Source organism: Triticum aestivum, chromosome 3A, assembly GCF_018294505.1.
Source record: "Triticum aestivum cultivar Chinese Spring chromosome 3A, IWGSC CS RefSeq v2.1, whole genome shotgun sequence".
Classification (NCBI taxonomy): Eukaryota; Viridiplantae; Streptophyta; class Magnoliopsida; order Poales; family Poaceae; genus Triticum; species Triticum aestivum.
Genome location: NC_057800.1, coordinates 48,019,996 through 48,029,107, shown reverse-complemented (window position 1 = coordinate 48,029,107; position 9,112 = coordinate 48,019,996). Strand labels below are relative to the sequence as shown.

The window sequence follows — 9,112 nt, the reverse complement described above, 5'->3', positions numbered from 1 at the left end:
GAACCGATATATTTATTGGAGAGTTTTTTTTAAGGCGGGTTCAGGAGAGTTTTTTTGTTTAGAACAGGTTTAGAAGAGTTTTTTTTTAACACGGTACAGACGTAAGCGCTCATATACACGCGCACACACTCACCCCTATGAACGCATACACGCACACCCTACCCCTATGAGCACCTTTGAAAGACTGAGCCGGCATATTATCTTAAAATTTATGAAGTCGCCGTAGGTACCTTGTCGTTGACGGGGTGTGTTGTTGTAATCTGAGTAGAGTAGATTGAGATAACTAAGAGGAAAACCCACATGTATAATTTTTTCTTTGTGAGGGGATACTAGCTAACGATGGGGGATCCCGTCTAATCTTAACTAACTCATCCCTTGGGCCCTATATATGTGCCGTTCCTGCATCAAACATACACTTCATCTCGGATCCACTTTTTTTGGGTCCTAGCATATATCGGATCCAGACGAGAAGCGATCGGGATCAAAATCAATACGACAAACAAGGAAGAAATCGATATAAAGGCCCGATGGCTCGTCCGCGTACGTGATCGACCGAGCAAGCAAGCAATTGATCTGCTAGCAGTAGCAGCCGGGAGCCGGCCATGGCGTCCACGCCTTTGAACAAGACGGCGTCCACGCACAGGTCGGACGTTAGTCCGAGGCAAGCACCAGTTTCATATCGTCGGCTACAGCGAGCGGAAGGCTCTCGCCGGCGTGAGCGCCAGAAACACCTCCGTCGTCAGGTCCGGCGACTTCGAGGCCGGAGGATGCACCTGGGCCTTCAGTTGTCGCTTCAGGAAACAAGGACTGGCGTCCATCTCCCTGGAGCTGGTCTGCGGCAAGTACGCCGCCACCGCCATGGCCAGCTTGAGGATGGACGACCCGTTTCACCGGTGGCCTGCCGCAGTATGGCGAAGCCCGGGCACCAACACCTTCCCCGCTTCGCCGGCAACAACAAGCAGGAGTTGGAAGCTGTCGGTCCCCGAGGCGTTCTTCCATGGCCAAGAGGAGCGGTACGTGGTAGATGACCGCCTTACCATCCTCTGCGTCGTCCATGTCCTCCGGCTGGACGTCACCCTCCCAAATACCAGGAGCTGCTTCATCTCCGCCGTGCCGCCGCCAACCATCTCCGGAGATCTCCTCATGCTTCTTTTTGCGTCCATGTCTAAATCGGATTCCGTGAAGCACGCCATGAGGCCAGACGTGACGTTCATCGTGGAGCAGACCGAGATCCGGGCGCATAAGCTTGTCCTCGCCGTGCGGTCGCCGGTTTTCGCGGCGGAGTTTCGATGGCACATGAATGAGAATATCATAATCAGGGTCGACGACGACGACATGAGCGCCTCCACTTTCAGGGCCATGCTTCGCTTCATCTACACCGACGAGCTACCCATCAAACCAAACAACGACCGCATGATACTAACAAGCGAAGATAAACATGCGGCAAGGCGGTACGAGGCCATGGTGCGCGACCTGCTGGTAGCCGCCGATCGGTATGACTTACAGAGGCTAAGGCTTTTGTGCGAGAAGGTACTGGCTGAGGGCATGGATGATAAGTCTGTCATACCTACACTGATGGTGGTGCACGGTAGGTACAGTTGTCGGCAGCTCGAGGATTTATGCATCGAGTACATAGCGTCCCATCCAAATTCTTATAGTGACCTGAAGGCGACCGAGGAGTATAACGAAATCATAAATAGTGGCTGCTCTTTCCTACTTGAGGTCACCGACAAAGTAGACACGATTAATATGGCTCCAAACTCAAGCTCCAACAAAAGAAAGCGAGATGATGGCTTGCCAGATCAGGTGGTAGTCCACGGCTCACACAAGTTTACGATCCCCTACTTTAGGGCTCTCCAGAGGAGCCTGCTTGCTGTTGGTAAAAATACAATCGGTTCCGGCCTTTTTCAGGTTGGCGGCTACAACTGGCAGCTATGCGTACGGTGGTTATACCCATCCAATTCTTCGGCATTCGTTGTGTATCTCTGTTTGGTGAGGAGTAGTCTTGAAACTTCCCCTGTCACTACGTCAATTGGCTTCAAGATAGATAACCCTTGTGGCAAGTCGTTGCCGCCGATAACAATGGTAGAAGAAATTTTTACCAATGCAGAAAACTTCAGGCGTGCAGAGTTCACCCTCATGAAATCAACCAACTCCTCACATGATGACTCCCTCACTGTACACTGCCATCTCAATGTCACCAAGGAGGCTGCTTGCACTAGTTCTAGCACCATCTCCCATGGTGCCGGAGTAACGGTCGTTGTGCCTCCACCCTACATCGGTTTGCACCTTGAGCAGTTGTTGGTGAGTGGGCAAAGGTACGATGTGAGGTTCCTGGTTGAGGAGTGTGACATACGTGCTCATGGTCTCGTAATCGCGGCTCGATCACCAGTCCTATACAAAGTGGTTGAAGCGGCGGCGACCAAGGAGGATGACCATCACATCGTACGGGTTGACAACATGAAGGCGGCGGTCTTCAGGTCTGTTCTCCACTTCATCTACACCGACAAGCTACCCTCTATGGATAACCCAGTCCTTGCTGTTGAAGACATGCTTGCGGCAGCCTGCCGATTCCGTCTCGAGAGGTTGAAGATTGCGTGCGAGAACTTTTTCGCTGACCACATCTCGAATAAGAACGCATTGTGCACGTTGAAACTGGCGCAACGTCACCACTGCTTGGAACTAGAAAAATAATGTGTCAAGTTCATCTCTACATGACTAAACTATGTATGATTTTTTTGGTCTAACTCTATTGTTACTATAGAAGTACATGCTCTAGTCAGTGCAACTCTATTGTTGCAGGTACAGGTAATGCCATGTTCATGACGCGAGAGCGATGTTTGCATGTTTTGGAGTTCTCCTTCTTCGTCGATCTTGGGTTAGGTTCCTGGTCGGCAGCCTGGGCTGGCATGGTGGATATTGTTTGAGTTTCTGTTTGTGTTTCATCCACAGTCGGATGTTGGTCTTATGGATTATGTATTGATGTATTCTTGTGGCATATTGATGCATGGTATGTATCCCCATCTATTATGTAATATTGATGTAATGATATTCACCTTACAAAAGCGTATCAATATGTGGTTCTATCCTTGGTGGAACTTTCGAGTCTCTTTAGGATAGTATCGCATATTGGGCGTAACAAAGGCACATAATAATTTTCTAAGAACACCATCGATTGACTATCCACCAAACAAGGAAGATACAAAACTCGACCGCCGGGTAAATGTGTTTTTACCTTTTTTGTGTGGTGCATGGTAAATGTGATTAGTAAACTGAAAATTCATACAGGAACATGCAAAAATCTGTGGAGAGCGACACGAGTTGATGAAGATAAAAAAGAGGCGTCAATTCAGTCGGCCGAAAACTATTATATACCATATGAGAAAAGAACATGCCAATAGATGACAGCAAAATTTATCTAACCCGATTCATTTGGAATAAAACTCCTTTATCCTTGCAAAAAAAAATATGATCATTGATACTTCATGAGGCACGGTTGAAGTTTATTCCTTCTTTTAGTTTCATTCGTCCTGCTCATATTTCTGAGCGAATGGGACGGATTCATCACCCTTCGCTTTGATTTTGGAGCTGTTTATTAATTTCAAATCACAAACATATATAAACTGGTGGGCTGAGCTGTGAGGAAGCGAGGTGGGACTATTTCATCGGTAAACGAATCCTACCTTCAACTCACAACCATGAGGTAGCTTGGTGGAGTGAATCCTTTGGGGCTGTATATGGAGGTCGTGAGTTCAATCCCTGATGGCACCGCCTATACATCAGGGTTTAAGTTTTGATGCTCGCATTATTCTTAATTTTTTTGCAACGTAGACGCTAGTAACGTCCGGCTTTAAATTAGTAAAGCCACCACGCAGGATCCACACAAGTTAAGTCTTACAAACCGAATAAAACAGTCATCGAGCCCGCAGCTCAGGATAAAGCTAAGAAGTTCACAGCCACAAGTTTAAGAGCGCAAAAGTGGAGCAACAAGACATAAGCTAGCTAAAAGTAGAGGTTTCATGATCAAGCCGTCATCCCTTGTCGTGCCTTCACCATGGTCCTCTTGATCTGCTCCATAGTCTCGTTCATGCGTTCGACGTCACGCCTCTTCCCCAGCGGTGCTCATACCTGAAGGAAAATATGACATTTGAAGATGATATCAGCGGGGTGAACCGGGAACTTGTGTTCCATCGTAATTTTGTTCCGAACTGTCCAAAGGGACCAAAGTAGCGCCCCAACGCATCTCCAAACGATCCTAGCATTGGCCCCTCTTTACATCAGGGTTTAAGTTCTGATGCTCGCATTATTCTTAATTTTTTTTTTGCAACGTAGACGCTAGTAGCATCCGGCTTTAAATTAGTAAAGCCACCACGCAGGATCCACACAAGTTAAGTCTTACAAACCGAATAAAACAGTCATCGAGCCCGCAGCTCAGGATAAAGCTAAGAAGTTCACAGCCACAAGTTTAAGAGCGCAAAAGTGGAGCAACAAGACATAAGCTAGCTAAAATTAGAGGTTTCATGATCAAGCCGTCATCCCTTGTCGTGCCTTCACCATGGTCCTCTTGATCTGCTCCATAGTCGTTCATGCGTTCGACGTCATGCTTCTTCCCCAGCGGTGCTCATACCTGAAGGAAAATATGACATTTGAAGATGATATCAGCGGGGTGAACCGGGAACTTGTGTTCCATCGTAATTTTGTTCCGAACTGTCCAAAGGGACCAAAGTAGCGCCCCAACGCATCTCCAAACGATCCTAGCATTGGCCCCTCTTTGCGTCGTTAAGATAGAAAGCATATCGTGGCTAGACTGTGGATTCCAATTTTGATTGAAAGCGTCTCTAACCGCACTCCACGCGAATCTAGCGAGAACACAGCCAAAGAACACATGGTTCGCGTTTTCCCCTAAACCGCAAGTGGTGCACGTTCCGTCCGCCGGCCCGTTGCGTTTGGCCACGTTATCCGAAGTAGGTAAGCGGTTGCAAACATTTTCCATAGGAAAATCTTGATCTTGAGAGGGATTCCCGCCTTCCATAGCCCCCTAGCTATATCCAACGTAGTACCCTCGGATAGCTTATCGTAGAGGGACTTGACCGTCAATCTATTGGAGGAGGTCAACTTCCACGTAATCGTATCCGCCCCAAGACCACGAGTCAGCCCTCCCAAGTTAGCCGCCAAAGCGTCCCAGCTAGCGGCCTCCGTTGTCTCTAGAGACCTAATGAAAGAGCTGGCTGGGGGCTGGGCGCGCATAGCATCGGCCACCATAATGTTGGAGTCCGTTGCCAATTGGTACAGTTCCGGGTGGGATTGCCACAACGGTTCCTGCCCCCACCAATGGTCGAGCCAGAAGCATGTGGACTTGCCATCGTTTACCCGGAACTGTGCACCTACTGTAAATGTCGGTCGAACCGTCTGGATCCCGTTCCAGAAGGCCGAACCGTTGCTTTTAGCATTGAACAAATTCCCATCCGGGAAGTATTTAGCCCGTAGGATGTCTGCCCAGAGTCCCGACTCATTTTGGGCGAGACGCCACCACCACTTAGTAAGCAAGGCCACATTCATGAGTTTAGAATTCATAACACCTAGGCCGCCAAATTTTTTTGCCCTACAAACCGATGCCCATTTCACTAAGTGATACTTGCGCTTGGTCCCAGCTCCTTCCCAAAAGAACCGGGAGTGCGGAGTATCAAGTCGCGCGTGAACCCCATCCGCAAGTAGGAACATTCCCATTGTGAATATAGGAAGGCAGGATAAGCTCGAGTTGGTGAGGATAAGCCTTGCCGCCGAGGACATAAACCTGCCCCTCCAAGGGCTCACTCTGTTAGCGACTTTCCCATACAGCGGCTCCCATTCCGCTATGGTTAGTTTCTTGGTCGATATCGGTAGGCCCAAGTATTTAATCAGGAAGCTCCCTAGCTTGCAATTAAGAAGGTTCGCAATCCTAGTTCTTTCTAGATCCTCCATCCCAATGGTGATCACTTCACTTTTCAAAAGGTTGATCTTAAGCCCCGACAAAATCTCGAAAACAAGCAGAAGTAACTTGATGGTAGCTATACTCTGGTCGCCGGGTTCAAATAAGAGCATCGTATCATCTGCATATTGCAGATGCGTAACCCCACCAGGAATAAGGTGGGCTACCAGCCCTTTAATGTGCCCCGCTGCCCTCGCTTTATTAATCATGGCCGCCAGGGCATCCGCAACAAAGCTTGGGTCTCCCTGAGGAAGGCCACGTTTGTTACGGAAAAACTTGCCCATTGTGCCATTGACATTGACCGCCGTGTGCCCACTACACATGAGGTGCATGATGCGGTGAACGAATCCTGCCTCAAAACCCTTTTTGAGGAAGACCTCTCTCACGAACTCCCAGTTCACGCGATCATACACTTTCTCGAAGTCTAATTTAAGTAGCACTCCCTGTGCCTTGGTCCGTTTCAGCTCGTGAACGATCTCTTGTAACACAATTGGTCCCCCGAGAATGTTACGTCATTTGAGAAAACCCGTTTGGCTAGAGCTAATAACTCGTTGAGCGGCCGGTGCCAAGCGCGAGGCATAAGCTTTCGCACAAATTTTGAATGGGACGTTAATCAAGGTAATGGGTCTAAAAAGCTTAATGTTATCTGCCCCTTTCACCTTAGGAATAAGGCTAATGGCACCATAGTTCAAACAAGATAGGTCGACCATGCCTAAAGTGAATCCGTTGACAATATCATAGAACAGGTGCTTAAGGCATGGCCAGAACTTCTTAAAGAACTCGACATGCCATCCGTCCGGTCCAGGCGCCGTGCTCGTCTTCATGTCATGAAGAGACTAGTCTATTTCCTCGTGTAGGAAAGCAAGGACAAGCCTATCATTCTCCTCCTGCGAGACACGTTCCGCGGGATCCCACAGATCATCGCACAAGCATAACGGTTTTTCAACGGCCGTCCCCAAAAGACCTATGAAAAACTCATAGATATGAGCCACAATTTGTTCCTGCGTCAATAGGATACCGTGATCTGCTTGGAGACGCAGGATGGAGCTCTTCCTTTTCTGCCCATTCGCATAGGCATGGAAATATCCTGTGTTTGCGTCTCCTTTCGTGACCCATTTGACTCCGCCCCTGCGTCGCCAATATTCCTCTTCCGCGCGCAAAAATCACCGTGACTTTATTCTCCAATGCGTACCTATGGGCCCATTCGGCCTCCGAAAAGGGACGGCGATCTGCCTTGGCATCTAACAGCGCAATTGTCTCTACAATGTGCGCGCGCTCTTTGTTGGACTCACTACCGTGATTAGCGCCCCATCCGCGTAGGAAGGCACGCAGCTTTCCGGCAGCCGCGTTCCAGCTCTCTGCTGGCCCGCATTGAGGACCCAGCTGGGTACAAATCGCACCCCAACGATCTACCACCATCTGGGCAAATCCCTCCGCTTCGAACCAAGCCTTTTCGAAGTAAAACCTAGGGCTACGCAGGATGAGATCCTCCCCTGAGGAAAAAATCAGCGGAACATGGTCTGATCCGATGCGCGTCTCCGCCACGAGAGAGCACATGGGAAACAACACCTCCCATTCAGGCGTAAAAAGACCCTATCCAACACGCTACGGACCGGTTGTGTTTGTTTGTTAGTCCAGGTATATCTGGCACCAATCCTTACTGGTTCCCACAATGGCATTATTGAATAAGACACCCTAGTCCAATCAATACACTAGTGCAGAACCGGGCAATAGCACCGGTTCGTAAGGCCCTTTAGTGCCGGTTCGGTAACCGGCACTAAAGTGTGGGCACTAAAAGTCCCCCCCCCTAGTACCGGTTCAGCACAAACCGGTGCTAAAGCGCAACCACGTGGCACGAGCCAGCTCCGGGGGCAGCGAGCCCTTTAGTACCGGTTGGTGACACCAACCGGTATTAAAAGGTTGTGGGGTTTTGGGTTTATGGTTTCTTTTTCATTTAATTTTGTGTTTTCCATTTAATTCCTTTTCCTTTGCTGGTATTTTATGATACTACATATTGTACACGTTATGCATATATATAAAAATAGAATGTCCGCTTAATTAAGACATGCAAACGTGTGTGCATGCAGATTTCACTGGATCTTGTTAATCATTAAAGTTGATGAAGGAACAGTTGAAGTACTAGACTCACTACTTAAGAAACCAACTGACTACACCATCATGAAGGGGATAGTCAACACGTAATTTCAATCATTATTAACTATATCTCGGCATATTTAATGATGGTGTAGTCAGTTGGTTTCTTAAGTAGTGAGTCTAGTACTTCAACTGTTCCTTCATCAACTTTAATGATTAACAAGATCCAGTGAAATCTGCATGCACACATGTTTGCATATCTTAATTAAGCGGGCATATGTAAGCAAAAACATGTAGCTAGCTAGTAGGCAAAAACAGAATTTGTAGTACAAGACAGTGTGACTCACTTGAAGTTGTAAGGAAGTAGTATATCTTCATTGTATTTGAGGCGCTTGAAGAACTCTTGCATGCTTTCCTCTACACTTTTTTTCGTAATATGGATCTAATTTCCATGCGTATTCATTAATGGTATTTGGGTCAACGAATCCAATGCCATAGCGTCCATCTTTTTTCATTTCATAAATCTTCATCTTGCATATACCATAGAAAAGAATATAGTGAGGATAATTACAGGTAATGATTGATCAAAATGATCACTACATCTAGCTTGAGACTTAAATTACAGAAAAAAAATCACTTACAAACAATAGTAACTGACGATAGATTTGTCGAGTGCATCTTGATTGTATAACTGAAATAGTTCTGAATACTCAACGGACACAGCTTTCTCATGGTAGTAATGATCCTTCTTGACATTCACCATGAGGGACTCTCGATTGGAAATCTTGGTAATGTCCATGTAGCATTGATGCAATTCATACATTCTCGTTGGGAGCTTCTTGACCTTGTCTGGCTCGACCAAAGGTTGGCCCCGGACATATTTCCATTTTATTTCCTCCTCTCTAATCGGAGACATGGGCTCAATATCGAGGAGTTGTCCAACAGTGATCATGAGCCTTTCAGCCTGCTCAATATGCTCCTCGGTTATTACCACATCGCCCAACTCGGGAACGTAAACGGTTTGCCCACAATAATATTGGGAGAGCCTAC

At 47.5% G+C, this 9,112-nt stretch overlaps 1 pseudogene; it reads left to right on the top strand.

Annotated features, from left to right (window-relative positions):
* Positions 1-438: 438 nt before the first annotated feature.
* LOC123057827 (uncharacterized) lies at positions 439-2,718 on the top strand (annotated as a pseudogene).
* Positions 2,719-9,112: the final 6,394 nt, after the last annotated feature.